Here is a 22836-nt window from a genome sequence, read left to right on the forward strand (position 1 = left end):
ATTGCTCCTGTGCAGGGTTTGTGGATGGGAATCACACAGCAGTGCAGCTGGGGAGCAGCAGGAGAACGCTGCTCCTCTCCCAGAGCCCGTCGCGATGGCTGCAGAGCTCCATCCCTGGAGGAGACAGATGGGAATCCAGCTCCTATCTGCATGCAGCTCTGGGCCCCGTGAAGCTGTCTGTGCAAGGGGGGAGCGGGGCGGCCGCAATGCGCACAAGGTGCTCTCGTCATGAAAGCATCTTTTGATTTTGTTATTGCAGCTATCAAAATATTGCAGAGTTCAGAGCATTCCGCAGGGATCCCCGCGCTCTTCAAAGACCGGAGGACCACGACTGGGGAAAAAGAAGCCTTTAATTACGTCGGTTTCCACGCTTGTTTCTGCAGTGGAGTTCCTTTAAAAAAAAAAATAGTTTTAATGAGAGGAAACACATATGGCCCCGTTGTTCAAACAAGGAGAGATACAGCTGATTTTTTTTTAATAGGCAGCAGTTCCTTTGGGTCTCCTGGAGCTCACATCGAGGGGCTCTGCACTGAGCGCCCCCAGCAGCAGGGCTATCGGTGGGGCAGAGCAGCTCCATCCCAGCCCCATGCCATCCATCACCCCCTCTGTTCCCACTGCAACTCTCTCCTCCTCCCCTGCTCCTTCCAACCACGCGGAGCCGCATGCAGTGGGATCTCAGCATGGCCATCCTCCGTGAACGCTCTCGTTTCTCTCAGATGTTCATTTGAATCCAAATGGAAAAGCTCACTTTTCCCACAGTGTAAATATCAGTGCCGTGTATGACGCAGCAGAAAGCACGGGACAGCCCCACATTTCAAAGAGCATCTTGAGCATATCCTTCTAATAAATAATCCTATCTGGCAAATTTAATTAACGGGCTGCAGTGCGTGGTGCAGCCCGCTGGATAGAGTATCTCCATCTGATCTGTAATGCTTTTAGAAGCTTTAAGTATTAATAAAGAGTGTTTTGTTCAAGAACTCACAGGGGACAATTACAAATAATTGCCAAGAAGGGTGTGTGCCTCATTTAAGTGACTGCATATTAAAAATGATGAAGGATTAAAAAAGAATTCATAGCATTGGAGTGCAGCAGCGGTGGCTGCCCCTGTTGCCATCCCTGCAAGGGATGCTTGGTGCAATTCGGGCTTCCCAGCCCCAGGGCAGAAGGAGCTGAATGGAGGAGTGGAATGGCCAACGGAAGACAAAACCCACCAAGGAATCCAAACCCAGAAAACCACATTAAAATTATCACACCGCAAAGTTTTTCTGGGATTGTTTCCCCATTTTTCCTGCCTTGGAGCTATAGAGTGGGGTTTCCCCCTCCACTTCTCCTACTAATTGGGATCAGGGCACGAGATTCACAGCAGCCAAAAAGTGCTCATTCCCTTCCGTGATATCAAGGCAAGGAAGAGGGAAACCTCCTTTGAAACGACTTCTCATGGCAGCAGGGCGTACAAGGAGCAGCACTGCAGGCGCTGTATGTGCAGCACTGGCATTGGGACCCTCCATTTCTTTACAGCTCTCACTTTCCATGACAATGGAAAAGAAAGAAACTTCCAGCACGCCTTTCTCACCCTGCAGGCAGCAAGACACAGGCATCACAGTGCCCAAAGAAAAGCTCTGTTGGGACCCAGCAGTACAGATCAGAGAGGCACCCACCGATGCCAAAAAGCGGCACTCTTAGAACCACCATAAAGACATAATTTTGCTGCTTTTTCACATGCAAATAACAAGTCAGGAGAGCAGCAGCTCTGGCACAGAGAGCAAAGCAGGGCTCAGGAGGGACTGTGCCAATGTCTGGGTGATGAGGTTTGGATGGGAAAGCCCAAAGCTATGCCTGTAAGCCGCCCTGCTTGGGGCCAGGGTCTGAGCTCACCAGGTCTCCTTGGGGATGGCACTGTGGGTTCTCTGCCCACGCCACCTGCAGCACCTGGGATGGGGGCTGAGAGCATCCCCCCCCACGTGCTCCTGCTCCGCTACCATCAGCCAGTACCGAGGACAGTAGGGACAGAAGGATTGGGCTGTCCACCCTCCAAGCCAGAACGCGTGGCTCAGTGAACACCAGCTTTGGGAGCTGTTTCCAGCTGTTTGGGAGCAATGCCTCCTCCAGAGCCAGGAGTACCTCAGGGCTGAGCCCCGTGATGTACATGGGGCTAACGAAACCCAGAGCGTGAGGCCAGCACAGACCCAGCCCCGTTCCCAGACAAGAGCTCTGCCAGGGATGGGTACCAGTGCCGGCATTGAGGTATCAGTGCCAGAATGGATACAAGTGCTGGAGGCACGGCCCCGAGCAGCCCTGCGCTCCCGTGGCAGCCAGCTCACCGCAGCCTCTCAATCTGGGAAGGGTCCACCCCAGCCCTCTGGAGCTCAGCTCAGCAGACACACAGATCCCCCACCCGCTGCCATCTCCCCGTGGGACTGGCAGCAATAAATCCTGCCCGCCGCAGGCAGTGCCATGCCCCCTCATTTTCCATGAGATCCGCACGCAAGGCTTCGGCTCCAAACATCTCCTTTTGATTTCATGGGGAAGGAATGCTGTGAACTTCAGTTTAGAGAACCAATTTATTTCATGCAATTTCTCCTCCTCGTAGAAGCAGCTCTGTATTCCAAGCCGTGATTTTCCAAAATAAAAGCAGCAGTTAACCATTGGAGCGGAGCGATCCGCCTCCGCCTCGCTTCCCCTATTGCTGTGTTTCAGAACTTTGCTTAAAAATGGAAAGGGGCACCTTTAAAACTTTAATACCACGTAAATGTTCCAGTCTCGCTGCTGCACCAGATCGTTCAGCAAAGTAGCTAATTAAAAAATGGCTGCTGTGATGACAGACTAGATTAATAGTTTTTGAAGAGCAGCCAGTGCACCAACTGCTCCCGTAGCCATGCTGAAAGCTAATAATGTAGAAAATTCTGCCAATTCTTTTAATTCATGAATATTTAAGCCTGTGAAAAATCTGTCAGATTATAGCACTTTTCTGGTGATTTTCTGCTTAAGTACATTTATGGGCAAATGCCAGTTGCTCAAGAAACTTCAGTGGAACGCAAAGACTTTTTATTGTCTGCGCCGCCAGAGCCCTTTTCCTCCTCCCATCGCCTTCCAGCCGGTGCCAGGATCAGCTGTGGGCACAGCACTCCCACTGGCGTCCACTGGGATCCCAGGCAGGGATGACCCATCTGCATGGTAACAGGGATGGGGAGGAGCAACAGGTGATTCCTATTAGAGAATTATATACATATATATATATATATATATATATAGCATATATATGTTAACTTTTGTAGGAGCACAAATCCTGAGTTTTCCAGCTAGGATCACTCCCAAAGCTCCTCAAGGGATGTGTCCAGGTCAGACAGACTGCAGTATCCCCAGCCCTACAGCAGCAGGCAGCTCCCCAGCTCACTGCTCATCCACAGCACCGCCTGGTGACTCACCTTACAGCTACTGAAGAAACAATTACCCCAGCTGGGAGCATAACCTGCCCAGCCTTCCCTCACAGTGCCAAAGGCCAGAACTCCCCATGAGCGGTTCCTGCACAGCTATTCTCCAGCCCACCACAGCAGGGATGCTCTTTTCCATGAAACTGGGAGCAACACGGTGGGTTTTGCTCAAGCTCCCAGCAGAATGGATGGGATGGTTGGTAAGGGGCTGCAGAGCTGCATCCCCCGCAGCGCCCACAGCCTGGGGATGTTCTGCACCCTGCGTCCCAGCATCTCTGAGTCACCACTGAACTGCTGCTCAGCTGCACCCGTGTGCAGGAGGACCTCATTCCAAAACGCTTTGGAATGCACCAAGTGGTTTTGTGACTTTGAAACAAAAAAAAGAGGAAACTCCAGCAGAACTCAGAACATCCACAGAGCTGAAAAGAGCGTCTCATCCCAACGCAGCTGTTGTGGTGGGGAAGAGAAAACCTGCCCTGGAGCCGCGTGCTGGGAAGGTTCATGTTTTTAAACTTGAGCCCCAAGTGTCCTTCGTGCTGTCAGGTCACATCAGCCCCTTAAACGTTACACAACACTGCTGTGTAATTAAATGCTTACAGGATTTGCAGACTGCTTGTCTCACAGCTGGGAATGGCTCCTCCAAAGCTCTCAGGTTTGGCACATCAGCTCCTCGCACCAGGGATGCCCACACCTGGGCTGTACCAGCACAGCACAGAGTGGGATGCAGCAGGAGGCAGCAGCCAGCCCCGAGCAGAGGGTGGGGGCAGAGGGGTTGGGGCCCAGCAGGTTTGGGGCTGCCCCATTGCAAGCGGAGCAGCGGCGAAACTTCCCCTTCCTCTCCTCACCACCTTCAGCCACTCACAATGTCACTCCAGCTGAGCAAGAAGCAATTATGATTTAATTACCCCACTGCTCTTCAGCAGAATTTTTGGAATAGCGGTTTCTGCGGTGCCTCATTTACCCTTTTCCTCTTCACCTGCATTTGTTCTGCATGGTGCTGTTGCTGCCCAGCCACGACCGCACGGTCACCTCGTCTCCCTCCCCTCGCAGCACCCACACGGCACAGGCAGGGCACGATGAGAGCTGCTAATTCATAAATATTTAACACCCAGCTCTGCTGCCTCCTGATAGCTTTTTTCCAGAGTTTCTATTCTCATCCGTATTCCACCCCCTTCCCCTCCCTTACGGCCCTCCTCGTTTTTTTCCCTTCCTTCTCGCCGGGCATTAATCCAAGTGCTGAGATGACTGTTTCACTTCCCCGCTGTCATCAGTTGTTTTTATCTTATCTGGGCCGTGGATGCCAGTCAGCAACCCGTTGCGGTCTTTCCAGTTGAGTCCTGACCTCCGCAATCAGCCTCAAGATGTCCTGTAACGAGCAGATACGGTTACTCAACTTGTCCATCAGCACTTCTGGAGGGGGGAAAAAAAGGAAGCACAAACCAGCAAATGGTGGCACGAGGCAGGGCTGTGGGCTGCGGGTGGGCTGGGCTGCTCCCTGCAGGCAGGTGTGCCCGCTCCAGGCCCTCGCATCGGCACCGCATGGCACAGAGAAGCCTCTGCAAACCAAGTGAGCTTTAGGGCTGCTTGTCCTCCCGCCTTCAGGAGCAGCAGGAGGATGTGCTATGGGGCTGCGGTCTGTGCTCCCCGGGGGTCACACTCACCCCACTGCCCCCAGGCAGAGATGAACACCTGGGGGCTGCGCGCTCCGTGCCCGCAGTGCCGTCCTGCATACACAGGTGCCCACGTGTGCTTGGCTCTGGTGCTGAGCGGAGGGAGGAAAACTCACCCCAGCAAACAGGATTGCCACCTCCTGCATCCCTGAGCACAGCCGTCCATCTGTCCGTCTAATGATACCACGGAGGGCAAAGCGAGGCCAGCGCAGAACCAGATCCACTTTATAGACTTATCACCCGGTGTAAAAATGTCCTGTTGGATTTATCCGACATGTGTTCTATCAACGTGCTCCGCTCTGAAGTAAAAGGGCTTTTAGTTACAGCAGATTGGAGGGGGTGTGGGGAAGGAGAAGGGATGGATTTGGGCTCTGCCAGCAGCTCTGGTTGCTTTTGCATCAACGTCTCTATTTTCTAAGGGAGGATTTAAGACCTCGTTGTGTACGAGCAACCGAGACAGGAGAAACTCGAACGGGGAGAACCGTAAAAGGTTGTACTGAAAAATGCTATTAGTCTGCATGAAATAAGATTCTTCCTGGAAACATGACACTGAACATCGAAGGGAGGGGGAGGAAGAGCTGTAAAATGGCTGCAGAAAAAAAGGGTTACAAATTAAATATGATAAAAAGAATCCTTTTGAATGAGATCTTAATTTAACCTCAACATCATGACCGTATATTTCAGGAAATTAATCCCTCGGCCTGCAATAAATCCCAAGGACGGTACGACCACTTATGGCTCAGCAATGAGCCATTACTATGGGTTGCAGATGCCGCAAAGCCATCGTGCCATTACTGAGGGGTGCGCAGAATAACCCAGCTCCGTGCAGCGCCCACACAGCTCCAACTGCTGCAGCACTGACCTGTGAGCCAACCTGCACCCAGACTCACATCTGTGCCCTGAAGGAGTGCTGGGAGCTGCCCACGGGGCCGTGCACCCCAGCATTGCACCAGATCTGCATCTACTCTCAGTGCAGACCAACCACGGACAGAAGTGCAAACACCAGCACCTCACGGAGCCTTCCCTGCTCCCCCATGCGCTGCCAGCTTGGCACCCAGCACTTCCACATATGCCCCAAAAGGAGGAGAAGAACTTCTAATGAGTCAAGGCTGTAACCTTGCTCTGAGAGCAAACATATGCCACCGCCGCTCCCTTGGCAGCAGCACTTGGAGCCAGTTGCTGTCAATTCCATTCGGGCTGCAGCCACTTTGGGGCTCTCGATAAGGAGCAGACAGAGCAGGTGAGGAGCGCCGAAGCTTTGCAAGTGTCGGTGAGCTGCTGGCAGAGCTGCTGCAGCCCTGCTTCGCGTTGGAGGTGGTGAAATGCGTGAGCAGCTCGATTCCTCCTGGGGGAATATCCCTGTGCACTGCTAGGGATATTGCTGAGTGCTCTGTGGGGTAAAAGGCAGTGCACTCCGCTGACCCCACGCACAGCCTTTCTCCCCGGCAGCACGAGGTAGCAGAAGTGAGGAAGCGTCTATTGGGATAGGCAGCCCTGAGCAGAGCTGGCCCAGAGCAGTTCAAGCTGGGAAATGCCTTTTTGACACGAGTCAAGTTCCCCACTGAAAATTTTTGTCAAAACTTTCAAGGTAATAGCAAGAAAGAAAAGCCAACCCCAACAAATCCGAGAGCACCCTGGGAAGCACTGTCACAGTGGGGGGAAAAAAAAAAGCTGCAAGTGTGATTTCTGCTGGGGAATGGTGAACAGGGGCGGGCAACATCCCCAGCTCTGTGCCCCACGCCAACCAGCAGAAAGGAGCCCCAGCAGCAGCCAACCCCAGCAGCACGTTCCCTATGGCTGCGGTGGGACCGCGGCGCCGCCGGAGGTTCCCACCTGCAACCATTGCGTGCAGCGGGAGGAGGAGCGGGCTGGGAACGAGGGGTGCTCTGCTTTCTCATCAGCCACCGAAGTTCTCGTTTGCTGCGCAGCCCCGTTCCCAGGCTGCCCGTGCAGTTGATGCTGCAGCGGATGCTGTGGTTTGCTCGTCTGAAATAAATTGCGCAACAAACTCAGCCCAGCGCTGAGCAGCATCAGCTGCAGCAAAGCAGCTCTAATAGTGCTGGTCCTGTGCGTCCCGCTGGGGGACTTTCAATTGACAGAGTTACAAGAGATGAAATATTCAGTAGGATTAAGAATTTGGAGGAGGTGGAAATCAAAGCGAAAAAGAAAACAAGTAAAAACAGCTTAATCTAGCCTTCTAGCACTAATTGTCATTGGGATTCAGGCTAAAACAAACACAACAAAATGAGCTGCCAATTTGAAAGGGGAAGGAAGAGGGTGAACACGATTCCCACCGCATCGAAAGCAACCTTTTATCTCTCCTCCACCGCAGACAGAGGCACGTGGGGCACGGGGCCACGCCTGGGACAGCCCCAACCACACAAGCAGGATCTGAACCTCTCAGTGCTGGGCAGGGCTTTATCTAAGCGGCCATCACCCATGGCACGAGGGCTCCAATGCAACATCGCCCCAACATGGCATCGCTCCCATGCAACACTGCCCCAGTGCAACACTGCCCCAACATGATATTTCTCCAATGCAACACTGCCTACTGCAACATTGCCCCACCATGACATGGCCTCAAAGCAACACTGCCTCAACGTGGCATGGCCCCAATGCAACACTGCCCCAACATGGCATGGCCCCAATGCAACACTGCCCCAACATGGCATGGCCCCAGTGCAACACTGTCCCACCACGACACGGCCCCCACCTGTGGGTGCCTGCAGTCCCATGCAGGAGAAGCAGTGCAGCTCTGTGCCCACACGCTGTGGGCAAAGGCACCAGCAAGGCAGATTAGCTTACAGCCGAAGCGGAGTTATCCAACACTGCAATTTAAGTTGACAATTACATGGTAACCGACTTGCACACAAAGAGAGGCTCTGGAAGTATTCCCAGAACGCAGAAGTCTGACAGTATCCACCCAATTTGTTGCAACAACAAAGAATACTGGAATATGTCCTTTCATTTGGCAGAGTACTGTTTTATTTTTTTAGGCTAGGTGGAGAAATTTAGCCTGCTATTTAAGGAGCTTGTTGTGCCTTGAGAGTGACAAGCCAAGAGTTTCACTAGAAAGCCAAACTCAAACACAAATTGTATCCTGCCACCCGTGAGACTCAATTGCATTGAAGGAAGGAATTTGCAGAGCCTCATCTGCTGCTGGGGTCTGCCTTTCCAACCCTACAGAGACATAACTGGGGCCTTTCATTGCTCCCTTATACAATCCCCCCTCTTTGCACAAAGGAAGAGAACGCATTTCAGCAGGCATTTGTATGGGCTACTTTTTTTTTTTTGAGCATTCTCCCCATGCCAAAGCCATCTCATTTGCGGGTGTTTGTGCCCACAAAAACTAAAAAGGAGATTTTGTGTGTTAGATTATGATATTTGCAGGCTACAGAGACAAAGCCTTTAGGGAAACACATGGCCCCAGGGGGGAAAAGCCAAAGGAACCCTGAAAGCAGGAGATGGAAATGCATCCCAATGGAACAGGAGGCAAGCAATGGGCTTACCTGCACCACTGAGCCATTCGGCCCCTTCCCAGCGCCCATGTCAAAAGGTCAGCAGCACAGCCATCTCTAGGGACTTTTTTTTCTTGTGGCCTCACTTCTGGTGGAAATTAGTCAGCTTTCCAGAGCAGAAACCTCAAGCCATAGCCACACTTCTGAGCCAGCTCATCACTGTCACCCCTCCACAAACCACTTCCTTCCCGATTACCATCAGTCTCCCCGGCGTGATGAAGGGGATTCAGCCCTGCACGGGGCCATGGGGAGGGGCTCAGGGAGCTCCTGTGGCACGTGGGCAAGGAGCAAGCAGGGAAAAAGCAGCAGTGAAGATGTAAGGTGGTGATGGGGCACAGCAGGGGTGGGCAAGGAGTGGCAGCCAGGCACACAATGGGGCACCGGGAATTTGCTTGCACCTGGGACAGGCACAGACCTCACTCCTGTTTCATCAGCAACCAGACCAAAGCTCGCACCTGCCCGCACACGGCATCGACCCCCACACGAGGAACAGTCTTTCTGAGGGGGACAACTTGGGCTTCTGTGACCTGACAGAGCCAGCTGGGCAACAGACAGAGAGGCCCGCACCCTGAGTATATGGCAATGGTGGCTGAGGGCAGCCCTGTCCTGCCCCCACCACCCTCACGTGCAGCCAGCTTGGCTCCCAGTCCCGGATTTTCCCCCCCAAGCTCTGCTCCTGCACAAACAGCTGCAGTTGCACAGACCCCCCTGGGGCAGCTATGGGGCAGCACCACTCTGTGGGGTTCCGTTGCGATTTGCAAACTGCCACCGCCGCCTCAATGCCTTCCCCTGCCACCCCTGTGCTCCAGCTCTGCAAAACCTGCCTGCCTGCCACAGGCCAAGAAAACGCAGCACAGCCTTCGTTGGAAGAGAGGAGTGAAAATGAGTTGCTTTCACCCCCAAACAACCATCTTTCATCCTCAGACCCACGAGGGCACAGGCAGAGCCTGCAGCCATCACACTGTTCATTTCATGGGCAGGATTTATTCATTACAGCACCAGGCAGCAGCGAGGCCCCAAGCACGATCCCCAGGGTGCAGGGCCGTGTTTGTACCGAGTTCCCAAATGACTCACCAGAAACCAGCCCTGCTCCGGTGAGGCCTCAAGCAGCTGCAGGTCCCCCTCCCATGCTGCGGTCCCCATGTCCTGGGGAAGTGGGACTGCCATCCCAACCTCCATCCCCATCCCAATCCCTACCCCATCAGATCTCAAAACCCATCCACAACCCCAACTCCAATCCCTTTCCCCATCCCGGAGGATCCCCATCTGCAGCCATGGTGAGGCAGGAGCAGGACCTGCTCACCCTGCAGGAGCAGCTCCAGCACAACTGCTTCCACCCCTCATCCAGAGCAGCACATCCCCCAGGCCAGCACCAGGCCACAGAGGTTTGTTTTCTTTAGAGAGGATCTTGGTTTGAAGGGGAAAAAAAAAAGTCCCCATAAAAAAAAAAAAAAAAAAAAAAAAAAGAATAAAAAAGAAAAGAAAAAGAAACCACGGCCACATCCTGCCTTAAACTGCTGCTCGTGATGTGCCGACGCGGCTGCACAGAGCAGTGCTGGGGGTGGCAATTCTCCTCCGCTCGCCAAGTAACACTTCAGCTCTGAGTCAATCGGCTGAAGCCACAAATCCATTTGCTTACGAGCACGAAACCACAGCGACCCACGGTGCTCCTCGGGGCCACATGTGCCAGCACCTGCCTGCACCGAGCTGAGACAGACAGGCTGCATCGCCAGCAGCACACAGCAGTGCAAAGCAATGCCCCCTGCCAGCACCCCCACTTTGCAGGGTGGGATGGGCTCCATCTCTGGCAGCGCCGGGGCAGGGGCTGCTATGCTCTCAGGCACCTCTTCCCACAGGTGCAGGGCTGGGCAGGCGCAGCAGCAGGTAACCCCCCCAGCACGCGGGGTGTTGAAAGCCAGCACTTTTCCCCTGTGGGTTACTACGCACTCAATGTGGGTGGCTCGTGACTCACCAACTCTGTTTCAGAGCCTACAGGTGCTGCTGGCATGGGGAAAGGCAGCAGCTGGGCACTGGGAGAGGGGGAGAAAACCCCAAGCTATTGGAGGATGCTGAGCCCGGCTCCCAGCTGCCCCTGCACAGCCCCAGCATCCCCCATGGGAGGTGCTGTGGGGCACAGGGCTGCTGTGGGCTGTGCACAGTGACCCACAGCACTGCTTCACTGCCAGACAGGGCTGCGCTCTGCAGTTAGAGGGAGAAAAACAATGACACAGGAGAAGAATGTAGGAGAGAAACAGCCCAGTTCCTGGGGGAGGTGTCATCTGCACAGTGGAACTGCCCTCTCGGGGGCTTTGATGGCTTCTGAATTGTTTTACTGTGCCACTGAATCACCAGGGGAAATCCTGCACCGGCAGCAAAGCCTCATCCCAGTGCTCAGCTGTGAGCAGGGATGCTCTGTGTCCTTTGAAGCACTGTGGGCACCAGGAGCCACAGCCCTCCATCTGAACTCAAGGCCAGGTGACAAAGCAGTGACACCGTGTCCATGCAGCTATAACACAGCACACACCACAAAGCAGCTCCAGGCCCCCCCTTGGGGCTCCCCTGCCCCACACAAGCACTGCATCTCTGAGCAGCAGCGAGCTTGGCTGGCTCCATGGGCAGCCCTCACCTCCAGCACAGCAGCCCCCAGCACCCCTTCCTTCAAGTTTTCACACTGCAGCTGGCAGCACCAACCCCCGCCCCCCCCCCCCCCCACCACATTAACCTTTTTTGCTCCATCATTAAAGAAACCCAACAGTTTATACACTTTCTTTTTTTTTTCCTCCTTTCCTTCTCCTGCGTGGTTCTTCACTGTAATCTGCCCTGAATATTTAACGCAGAATCCCTCGTGAGAGCAAGTAGTGTTTTTATGGGCATTAGAGGCAAACTCTCGCAAAGAAGAAGTGGTAATGAGTACCCCTGAGTACCCTCTCAGTTTCACAACTGCCTGTGTTTAAAAACAAGCAGGAATTGGGCAAGTGCTGCTCACAGGGGAGCGCGGCAGCCGCTCTCTCCCAGCGATGTGCTTTGCTCCCATAGCCCGGCGCAGGCAAACACCACTTGTTTATTCCAATTGAAGCCGACACCAGAAGTGCTCCGGACCCGAGTTTGTGTGTCCTGCTTTATTTCCAGCTCGGATAAACGGCATCTCTTTAATTTCTGATGGCCTGAGCAGGGGCTGGTAGTGGTGTTCCAGCAGCTCTGCAGCTGTGTGCACACATTCCCCCCTCTGACTACCAGCACCACGCGGTGCGGAGCAGCTCTCATCCCAATTACATGGGACGAGTTTGCAGGAAGCTTCTCATCACCCGCGCGCTTCTTTTTCACGCCCTGCTCTCTGGTTTAACACAGCAGGCACGCTCCCTCTCCTTTTCAAAGAGAAAATATTCCTTTTCATTTCCACAACCCTCTCCATCATCACCCGGAGCAAACTCTGCGCAGAGCTGCACTGGGATGCAGCGGCGCACTGAGCAGCGCCGGGAGCTCTGCAGGGCCCAGCGCAGCACGGCTGTGATGGTTGGGCACCGGGGGCTCATCCACAGCCACAACGTGGGGCAGAAGCAGCCCTGCAGTGCTCAACGGTGCAGAGCTGAGTGCTGCATGGAGCCGCGGCCGTGCTGAGGCACAGGCTGTGATCAGTTCAGCAGGGCTTTGTGAGTTGATTAGCAGCGTTCAGCAGGGCCACAGGGCTCCCTGCGCCTGGATATCCCATGCAATTTCTCCTTCTTTTGCCTCAGGAGGAATCCATGCGCAATCCCTCACCCACGCAACAGCCCCAACAACAGTCACACTTCCCACACGGTCCCAGACAGCCCCTGCACAGCCTGTTTGCAGCCTGGTGGGTTGCATGGTACTGGTGAGCACTGGGGGCTCGAGGGTGGGAATGGCTGCACTTGGGGTTGCAGGTGGGCTCTGAGAGCAGCCCCAGCCTGCAGAAACCCAAGGAACAGCTCTGGGTCCCCTGAGCTCACTGCCATCCCCATCCGCTGTGCTGCAGCAGGATCAGAGTATGCTATTAAAATAATGTCATGTTACCTATCAATAATAAATGACCAGAATAAATTTGCTGCTCTGTGCTTAATAACCCGACCAGATTTCCATTTAAATATCTGCACAGCAATGGCTTCTTGCTCCGAGAGCCTCTGGGATGAATGCAGTGCTGCATATGCAGAGAGCCCAGAAGGAACTACTCACGTTTGACTGGGAAAGAGCTTTTGTGCCTCCGCAAGGCCAAACTGCAGCAGAAAAAGGAAGAGGAGCCTGGGACAGTGAGATAAACCCAATATCAGCAATGTGCTCCTGCATGGGCGCATGGGAGCACCCCCACCCTCAGCTCCAGCTCCACGCACTGCTACAGAACCCAGCTGCCAACAGAACCCAGTGGAAACAGCACCACAGACTTTCATGCCAGGGATGGCTTCGTCCAACAGAAATGCAACAGAACAGCAATGACGCCGATGCTGGGATCCTCCCATGTCACAAGTTGCAACCTCAGATCCCCCAGGCCAAAGGAAGGAATTGACCCACCTGCCTCCATTTGATTGCCTGGAGGGATTCTCACCAATTCTGAGCCCATGCTGTCCTTGGGGGTGCTCTGCTCAATCCTGGGCACGTTTTAGCTCAGATGGCATTGGCCTCTGTGCTAAAGGTGCTGCAGGCCCAAAGAGCTATGGCTTGCAGGTGGGGGCTCCCAAAGGATGATGAAGCAGAGTCCCCACTGATAGGGACATCTCACAGCCACATAAAAAACACCTGCATCTTCAGCAGCTTCTTACTGCAACACTCATAGAAAGGCATTGCAAAAGGGAGACGACTCAGAGGGGAATGCAGAGCCATAAGAAACTCCTCCCCCAAGGAGCTAAAGAAATGGGACAGATGCTTTGAATCTCAACATCACCCACACAGCTGCAGTGCATCACTCCAAGGTTAACCCCCAGCAACAAAAGGGTTTATTCTTAGTGGTGCTTGCTTCTGGCTGATGGAGGTGGGCATTTGGGAGCAACGTTCTCTGCTTGCTGTTTGCATGAGTGCAGGACAGCCCCAGAGGAGGCACACACCTGGCAGCTAATGGCCCTGTGCTCCAGCACTGTTGCACCAGTTTTGTTGCACTCCATCTGTGTGCAGCCCATGCAGATCACGTCCCATGTAGCCTATGTGGATTGCAGCCCAGCAGCCCACTGTGTGCACTGTCTTTTGCTTTTCAAACACGTCAAAGCAGACTGCTTCCCTCCCGTGGCTCTCAGATGTGGTTGCCTTGTTTTAGCCCAAACTTCCCAAATACAAAGTTTCAGCCCGGCGCAGATGCTGACCACAGAAAGCTTTCCCCCTGAGCTAAATGCAAAGTTATAAGCAGCAGCAACAGCAACAAAATGGATTTAATAAAGGGTAATATTCATTATTCTTGTGCTCAGAGCTCTGAAGTGAAACCACCTTCTCAGAGCAGACATCCTCCAGCACAGCTCACTGCTTGCTGATCAAGCACAAGAAGACCATGCACATTTTCCCCTCACAGCTGCTTGGCCAACCCCCCCATCCTCACTTCCACTGCAAGCAGAGTTTTAATTTGAAGTGGTCCTCAACACCTTTGAGCTCTTTGTTCTTCAGATCTAGAAAGTAATTAAAGCTGGCTGTGGAAAGTTTTCGGATTCCTTTTCTGCTTTTATTGGAAACCATGAGAGAAATACCACGGAGCGCAGAAATACAACACAGCTGCTCAGAAATGGAACTGTGAGGAAGGAGCTGTGCAGCACACAGTGTAAGACCCGTGCTAAATGATCAGCAACCAGCCTGTATCCCACGGCACAGCCCTCATGAGCACTGCCCCAAGCAGTGCTGAGTCCAACGGAGGCATCTGGGATAGGAGACATCCTCAGCTCCCAGCATTGTCATCCAACGGCAGCATAAGAGGTGAGAAGTGCTCAGCACAATGCAGGGACAGGCCTGCATGGTGCTGCTGATGTGCCCAGGAGATACATGTGCCCAGGAGACATCACCTACCCAGGAGACACCATGCATCTAGGAGACACCATGTGTCCAGGGGACATCACTGCATTCAGGAGCCATGGCATGCCTAGGAGAAACCAAGGGTCCACGAGACAACAAGTGTCCAGGAGACATCACTACATCCAGGAGGCATCGTATGCCTGGGAGATTCCATGTGTCCAGGAGACACCGTGCACCCAGGAGATGCTATGAGTCCAAGAGACACCCTGTGTCCAAGAGCACCACCTGCACACCCCAGGCACACAGCCCAGCAGCCCAGGGCCAGGATGTTTCCCCTCTGTTAAAAGCTACTGATTTGCAAGGCCTCACAAATGCATGCCCAGAAAGAAAATATTTGTCTCAATCAAGAAATCCATCCTGTGAATAACGTATCAATCAACATCGCTTCTTTTGGGCTCAAGGAGGGCTGTGCGGAGTGCCCAGAAAAACATGATTCATCTCCAGTGTTACTGTTAAAATCCACGTCAGTTTGTTTTTAATAGATATCAAGTGCTTAGATGAAGAGCATCAGGAATAAAGTCTTAACAATATTAATCTGTCTCTTTCTAAAGAGTAAGCTGATCTATTGTGCTCCAAGCCTAAATAAGGATTCAGAACACTTTCCCCATCTCTCCCATTGGGAGACATGAGCTGTCATTTGCCTGCACTTCTGGAAGGGCCACTCAGCTCTCTGAGTCCCTGTGTGCAGAGCTGGACATCACCCAGCCCAGTGGCACTGCTTACAGAGCCCATTGGGGACTCAGCCTTTGCATGGCATCTCCCTGCTTGCAACAAGGCCTGCTGCCTCAAGGCGTGCTGCAATGAGGCATGCAAACAGATGCATGCTGCTGCCTCCTGCGGGGAGCATGCCGTGCCCCTGCCAGCACACGGCTCCTGCTTGCTGCAGCAGATCAGCACTTCTGCTACCTGCATGCATCCTGTCCCCTGAGCGCCACATTGTGCATCAACCCGCAAGTCAGCTGGATATGCACCTCTCAGCTGCGTGCCCTCACACTCAGCTTCTTGCTTCCCTCAGCAAAGGCCTCTGCAGGTGATTTGCATCAGGTACAGCACCCTTGCAGGAGGCTGCAGAGGTGCACGAAGCAGCACCCGTGCATTAGGGATGGACCAGGAGCAGCAAGAGGAGACCACCAGGGAGAAAAGTGGTCTGCACACACAATTAACAGCCGCTTTTGCGAGCACCTGCTCAGCTTAATGAGACGAGACTGTCCCAACAGCCACAGAGCTGCAGGGGATGGAGTCAGCCACGGCCATGGGGAGCAGGCAGGAGCTGGGGGGTGCAGGCGTGGTGGAGACGGCAGCCATGGAGAACTCATTAACCACCCAGATGTACCCTGAGCGTCCAGTGCTGAAGTTTAATTTAATTGCAGAGAAAGCAATAAACCTTTCTGGCCTTGTAATGCAGGCACTCCGTTCTCATTACAGTTAGCCTCACGTTGTCTGTGTGAAAAGCAAGAAGGAAAAGCAGCAAGAAGCAGAGATGGCTGTGAGCCATGGCTAATGAGAGCCTGCAGTGCTCTGCCCCCACGCCCCAGCTGGAAGCTTGCAGAAGCTCCCATTGCTGGGTACAAGGGATGAGCAGCCTGGCTGTGCACCACGTGCTGCAGGAAGATGCTTTGTGACCCCACACCACGGGCACCGAGGTCCCCATGTTGCGAATTCAAGTGCAGGTTGAGGCTGTGTATCAACATCACAGAGAGTTTCTAATTAAAGGCCAAATAATTTGGGAAGCACTGAGGTTAAGGTGGTGCTGAGGTGACTTAACAGCAAGAATGTCAACTTCTTACAGGGCCACAAGGTAACCAGAACAAACACAGCCAGGCCTGGAGCAGAGCACAGCAATGCTCAGCACTGAGCAGGAGCAGAGCAGCCAAACCTGGGTGTCAGAGGGCAGCAAAGGGCCCCGAGCACTGCAAGAAACATCGCTGCTCCCCAGCACCCAGCGTGAGACTAAAGGCAAGGAGAGATGTTACTCACTGCTGAGCTCATGGGTGTAGGCAGGGCTGGGACTGCTGAGCAGTTCCCAGGTGCTGCTCCTGGAGAAATGAGGCCAGCACTCCTTGTTACCTCCAGGTCATTGGAACAAACAACAGCAAGCAGGCTCCAGCACTGAGCCCACTGCAGGGCGTGGGGGGAGCCCTGAGACCCCCTGCTTCTCTGCCATCCCTTTGGAGGCTCACCAAGCATCCTCTGCTGCTGTCTGCAGGGCAGGGCAACACACAGCCTTCTGCTGGTGCCCATGAGCCCCTTCCTGGCACTGCTTGTGGGCGCTGTGCCTGGCTGGTGGGGAAAGAGAGGAGCTTTGCACCTCCAGGAGAAGCCTGCTGCACTGAGCTGCACTGAGCTGCACCATGCTGAGTGTGGCTCAGCACCAGGACAGAAAGCACCCAGCACTGGGCTCCTGAGAATCACCTTCATGAACCTCAACAGCAAGCAGCACATGTCTGTGTGTGCGCAGAGGGTCTGAGGGACACAGGCCGCGTTACAGGGCAGTAATGTGGATTCTTGCCCCCCTCCCACCCCAGCAGCACCGGTGCCAACGCAGATGCCAAACCTGTGCAAAACGCACGTTGAATTCTGGGGAATTAGGAAATTTCCATTTCAATTCAAATACAAATTAAACTAAAAGTTGTCATCAAAGAAAAGAAGAAGATGAGGATCAAAGTGATGCAACACTCTGGGAAAGGAAAAGATTAAAGAAAGTAAATTGAACAAGATTTTAAAGAGATATTAAAAGGTGTTAATGCAAGCTAATGCAGCTAATGAAGAGAAAGGGAGGCTATTCAATTAACATGTGCAGCAAGGAGCAGAGAGCTTTCCACACCTCCGCTAGAACATCAAAGGGTGGATGCTACCTCTTATTAAAAGGGAACATAGAATATTTAAAAGGAAGAATAGATTAAAATAGATTCCAGATAATTACGTCTACCTCCATAATAGCAACAGTTTATCATTATATTCCAAAAACAAATCTAATAATACGTGCCACATACCGCGGTTAGAAACACTCTTTGAAGTGCTGCAGAAAAGCAGCAATTAACCCGACGCACAGACGGTCTGCGGGCTGTCTGTGTGCTGGGGCTGCACTCTGCTCTGCTCTCAGCCCGCCCTGCCCCAACCCAGCGCCCGCCCTGCTCACCCACAGGGACACGGGGAGCCCAGCAGAGCACAGGGACGAGCCAAGAGCCCTTTGGTTGCCCCATAGGGTTTAGGTGCAGGCAGTGCCCATCCCGCTGCTTTGCACGCTGGGGTCTGTGTGCTCTGCGAGACGTCTGCTTGGGTTTAGGTGATGATTAAAGGTAATTCTGATGTTTGCAAACACCTCCAACTAAACAGTGATGAGTGCAACAGAATTGCCTTGGATCTGGTGGATGTGATACAGACGGATGCTGCTTTACCAGCAGGGACCGCTTGTGCAGCAGTGCGCTGGTGCAGGGGTTGTGTGGTCACAAAGCAAAAGTAGAAGTGGAAAACCTGTGTCCTGGGATGTGCCTGTGCCCAGTACGGATGCAGCCAGGGCAAGGCTGGAAAACACAGTTGGGAAAAGCTGTTTTTCTGCACGCACAGTGTCTGCTAGCTCCAAACTGGAATCTCATTGAGAGGCCATGAGCAGATCACTGCATCCTTCAGCACTCCACGGCATTCCCTGTGTCCCACTGGGGTCAGGGCTCTGCCTGCAGCCATGGGGGACATCCTCAGGGCCAGACCCCCCCCCTGCTTTCCCAGCTCTGAAACGACCACAGCCCATCCCTTCATCACCTCCCCCGGAGACGCTCACAAGGCAGAAGCGAACACCAAAGCTTTCTGAAAGTTGTTTTCTTTCTGGTTAAGGAAAGAAAAAACTGGAGGGGGAAAAAAAAAAAACAGCAGACACAGCGCTACCCCCCGGGCAAGATGTCTGAGGATTAGCATCCATGTATTTTTAATCTCTTCCGAGGGGCTCAGCACCACCCCTGGCTCTGGGAGCCGCTCGCATGGCCCTGGGCATGGAGGAGCCTGCAGCGCCCACCCCAGGATCTGGGTGCTGGGAGAGCCAGGCCAACTGCTTCTGCTGCTGCTGGAGCTGCTGCTCTGTGCTCACAGAACATCGTGGCATTTCCTGGGGTTTGCCCACAGAGAAATGCTGCAGGGAAGATTCTGCTGTGGATTCGGCTCCGTTTGATAGGGGGCACAGAACGCAGGCGGATGTGGAAGCAGCCAGCTTGCAGTGGGTGCTGGGGGGACACTCTGGTGTGCAGACCCTGCTCTCACAGCACATCTCTGCTGGTGCCCAGCAGCTCTCTGCCCACACAGGAGCAATGCCGTGCGTGTGGTTTCTCTTCCCAGCTCCCTCTCCAGCAGCACCACTCTGTGAGGGGCTTCTCCACCCAAGTGGGTGCTCCTGCAGGTCAGGGCACTCCAGCGAAGCAAACCTTCACTTTGCTGTAATTGAGCATTTCCCTGGAACAGAATTAGGTTTTGGAATGCAGCTCTCAGCCCAGCGAGCAGAGGAAGGTTGTCTAAGCGAGGGCACGTAAAACACACTGAATTAGCACAGCTCATTATTTCAAGTGCCAGAGGATTTTGCTGAAGAGCTGCAGCAGCTCAATGGCACAGCGTTAGGCTGCTGACCCGCTCACCTCCAGCACAGCAGCGCAGCAGCACAGCAGCTCTCCTCCCGTTCCAGCAGTGCCATGTGCTCCATTAATGGCACACCGGGGGCGTCCCCTCCTGCCCCACCACAATGCACACAGCACTGCACAGCCTCTGCCAGCCCAGCTCAGCAGCCCTCCTCGTCCTGTTTGGAGACAGCCCCGCTTTGGGATCCTTTCGCAGGGAAATGTCAGCTCCGATGAAACATTTTAATTTTCCCATGGGAGATGTCTAAACAAAACATTAACATTTTGACTTCAAATGTCATTTCACTCTGCTGCAGCAATTAAAAACAAAATGACATTTCAAGTCAAAACGTCGATTCAAAACTGAGTTTTTTTGTTTTATTTTAGAAACCAAAATTGTATTTCAAGTCAGAGAGGGAAGAGCAGGGCTCGTTCTGAGTGCTGCTTTCCTCCAGATTAGATGAACAAACTCCTCTGGAAACCCAAATTGTGCAAACAAGGAGTACCAAGAATGATTCTCCATTCAAACCCAGGCAGCTGCTGCCTGCCAGGGGTGGCTTGTAGGGCTCAGTGCTGGCTCCTGGAGGCTCTGCCTTCCCCACCTGCCCCAGTGCTGGGGCTGAGCCTGACGAGCAATGCCAGTGAGACCCAGGGGAAAAGATGCACAGCTCCTTGAGGTGTTTGCTTGGCACTTTGCACTGGGATCGTGGTCAGAAGACTGCTGCTGCAGCAGAAACAGAGCTGAACAAAAACTCCCTGAGCAATTTACCGGAAGAATTTAACATCCTCGCCTCGCCTGTTTTGTTCTCTGTATATAAAATATTGTTTTATACACTACAAAAATACTACAAAGCCACTTCATCCCTAAGCACGACACGGCCCCCCTCGTCCAGCTGCACAAACACCTCGGCACAGGTTGAGCTTTCCCCAGGAGGGCTGCGGCACTGCTGCACCTCGTGGCACGCACAGGGCCAGAGGAAGATTGCAGGCAGTTATGGTGTCAGAGGGAGTATCCTGTGCTGGGATTGAAATACTGAATAAGCAGTTAGCAGAACAAGTAACCGTATGTTGGAACCTGCGGAAGTGTTCACAATGAACTTGAAACCATCCAGAAATCCCTGGGTTCGGAGCTCAGTGCAGACTCCAGGCCTGGGCTTTATCCACCATGTGGTGTGCAGGGCCAGCTGCCGAGCGAGCACAGCGTGCTCCTCCCCCTGCTGAACCAAGACTGTGAGAAATTTCACCGTGCAGCGTTTTCACATGAAATTCAGTCACTGCAGTTGATCTGGCTGGGGCTTGGGCTGCACAGGAGCTGGCGATCCCAGCTGCGCTCCTCTCCTTGCATCCACATCCCATCTGCACAGCGAGGTTTGGCACCGGCGCTAGGAAATGAGGGGAAGGGGAAAGCCTTTGGGAGCAGCACCGGCTGCATTTTGCTGCATGTGGAGCTTTGGGATGAAAGAATGCGTCCGCGTGGGATGACACAAGGACACACCAAGCAAGCTGAAAGTCCTGGGCAGAGCAGATAGTGCACCCTGAGGAACATGGGGGCTCTTGGCTTGGCTAAAGGCACCAGGGTGCACACTGGGGCTGTGGCTGCCACCGCCCTGCCTGGCTGGGACACCTTCTGTCCCTCCAGCACTGTTCATCCATAATTATCCTATGCACACAGCTTAGCAGCAGCAGCTCCGGTGATCCCTGCGGCCTCCGGTCGGTGAGTAACCCATCTCTTCCAGGAGCTGAACCAGAAGGGCTGCTCCAGCCCTCCTGATCTCACCATCCAAGGTCCCTGGAGATGACGCCTCGGGGACACCTCTGCAACTCTGCTATTCAGCAGCAGGGCTCAGGGAAGGGCAGGTAATGGGCACTGCGGTGCCTGGGGATTGCTGCTGTCAGAGGCACACACACCTAACAGCTTCTGTGGTCCTGCAGGGTTAGATCACACATGGAATAAGACCTCGGTTTCAGGTCTGCATGCTCACAGAAATAGTAAAGCTGTATTTAGACACCGAAGTCATTTTGAGGTTGAGCGAATGTGGTTCCACAGAAGCTCAGAGCTCGGCTGTGGATACACGCAGACATGGGATCGCTCCAGAGAAATCACTTATAAGGCAAGGCTGGCAGCAGAGCAGAAAAAGCAGCCGGGAGCTGTGGAGAGGTTTGCTGGAGGCCGCAGGGAGATGGTGCCAGGCAGGGAAAGCATCCTGGCCCCAGCTCCCAGCTCAGGCCCCGACAACAGAACCACATCAGCAGGTGGACATCGGGGCAGTGAGGCCAAAGCGCAGCTCCAAGCAGCACCCCAGAACAAAAAGATGGGGGAGGTAAAACCCGTCCTCACCTTTGGTTGTACCCTCAGCTCTCTGAGCAGGGCATACTGCAGCACAGCTGAGCCCAGCACACTGCTTACAACAACACCATTGGAGGGCAATGGCACCCAATGTCCCGTGTCCCCACTGGGACCTCCTGCACTGAGCTGACACTGCCTCAGCCACATTCCCACAGCCCTGGGACCGGGCACAGCAAGACAGGGCAGCATGGGCTGACAGCTTCACCCAGCATCACCTCCACCACGGGTGCTGGCATGGGGAGCTCTGCAGATTTCCTGCCATTACATTGTGTTCCTTCCCCGTGGAGCGAAGTAACTGTCACTTTGCTCTAATTAGCCAATTAGGTCCCCAATTAGCTGATGTAATTACTCCGAGGAAGTGATTTCATTGAAGACAAACCTTGCTCCCGCAGCAGACAGCGCCGTGCGGGCTGCGGGGCCGGCGGAAGCGACGTGGGGAACAAACGTGGCATCACCCCCAGCTCTGAGCTGCAGAGCTCCCCATCAGCAGCGTGTTCTTTCAAAAGAGATCAGACCATCTAATCAGCGCTGCTCCATCTGTCGAAAAGGACAAGGGGAAAAAATTAATACTGCTTATTTACATTTTTTCCCCTTTCTCAGCGTAGCTTCTAGATCTAATCAGCGCCAAGCTGTGCTTTAATTGGAAATATAGAGCAGACGCAGATTTCCCTACAGCTCATTTGTTTCTTTATCAAAAATCAAAAACGTCAGTCGGGCAGACAGGACAGCACAGCACGCTGCGTCCCGGGACATCCTTCCTGCTCCTGCCAGGCACAGCCGGTCCCATTGGGTCTTTTGCCCCTATGGGGCAGCCGTGGGGCTGGGCACCGTGCTCTGCAGCGACAGCATCGCAGCGCTGTGACTTTGAGTGTGATCCAGAGTCTGTGCACCCCACGGCTGTGGGAGGAGGCTGAGAGCACTGCACTCTGCCCACAGCGAGAGCTGCTATCGCCGCGTGGCGATGGGGAGAGCTGCTCTCCACTGAATGCGACTCGACAGGCACAATATCTTCCCCAGCCCTCCAGCAGCTTTAGCTGTAAAAGTCTATGCAGATATTGTGACCTTTTAAGAAGGCGCAGCTCTGCGAAGTTTAAATAGCACGCCACAGAGACTCCCAGGCAGACAACTCGTGCACAGAGCACTCGCAGAACAGTTTCCAGGTCAGCAGACACAGAGGAAGGACAGTGACCCTCCTTGGGGACGCAGGGTGAGCTGCGGCCGCAGGCAGATGGCACGGCAGGGCTGCAGCCTGGAAGCAGCACTCGGCCGGGC

The 22836-nt window shown here is 53.8% G+C and overlaps 1 long non-coding RNA gene across 1 annotated transcript; it reads right to left on the minus strand.

Moving 5' to 3' along the window:
- Window positions 1–402: 402 nt before the first annotated feature.
- LOC122182609 lies at window positions 403–9230 on the minus strand. Its single transcript, XR_006179883.1, has 3 exons — window positions 4872–9230; window positions 4029–4797; window positions 403–3207 (listed from the first exon to the last, which is right to left on the minus strand). It is a non-coding gene; the product is annotated as an uncharacterized LOC122182609 (long non-coding RNA).
- Between the last annotated feature and the right edge of the window lie 13606 nt (window positions 9231–22836).

This window comes from Lagopus leucura, unplaced genomic scaffold (assembly GCF_019238085.1).
Source record: "Lagopus leucura isolate 7727_CA_CO unplaced genomic scaffold, USGS_WTPT01 Super-Scaffold_100015, whole genome shotgun sequence".
Lineage (NCBI taxonomy): Eukaryota > Metazoa > Chordata > Aves > Galliformes > Phasianidae > Lagopus > Lagopus leucura.